The 577-nt window shown below is 42.1% G+C and overlaps 1 non-coding gene across 1 annotated transcript; it reads right to left on the reverse strand.

The window, feature by feature from the left end:
- Positions 1-389: 389 nt before the first annotated feature.
- On the reverse strand, positions 390-461 carry SPRG_30004. The gene has a single exon. It is a non-coding gene; the product is annotated as a tRNA-Thr (tRNA).
- Positions 462-577: the final 116 nt, after the last annotated feature.

Here is a 577-nt window from a genome sequence, read left to right on the forward strand (position 1 = left end):
TAAAACGAGTTTAATATAAACAAATGCTAACAAATCGCGAAAAATGCTTTGAGACGCGGGAACGCTATGGAAAAATACGTACGGCGTAGAGGAGTAGTAGTATGAAGGTGGGAGTAGGAGATTGGTATGAATGAGCGCCATAAACATTTAAAATGAATTTAATAAAAACGAATGCTAACAAATCGTGAAAAATGCTTTGAGACCCGGGATAGCTTTGTAGAAATATGTGCGACGTAGAGCATGAGTAGTATGAATGTGGGAGTAGGAGATTGGTAGGAATGGGCGACATGAACATTAAAAATGGATTTAATAAAAATGACAAACAAATCGCGAAAAATGCAATCAAATCGTAAAAAAAAGCTCCGAGAGCCGAAAATGAGCTAAAAGTAAGCCCCCAGGCGGGATCGAACCACCGACCTTCTGCTTACGAAGCAGGCGCTCTACCACTGAGCTATAGGGGCTTTCTTGACCCCCTGGGGGCGCCCTGCCTATAAATCGCCACTTTATACGCCTATGCGCCACTTTTTCCCCGCTCGAAAAACAATAAAAACGATTTTCTACGCATTTACAATGCACC

This window comes from Saprolegnia parasitica (genome assembly GCF_000151545.1).
Source record: "Saprolegnia parasitica CBS 223.65 unplaced genomic scaffold supercont2.1, whole genome shotgun sequence".
In the NCBI taxonomy this organism is placed as follows: Eukaryota; Oomycota; class Saprolegniomycetes; order Saprolegniales; family Saprolegniaceae; genus Saprolegnia; species Saprolegnia parasitica.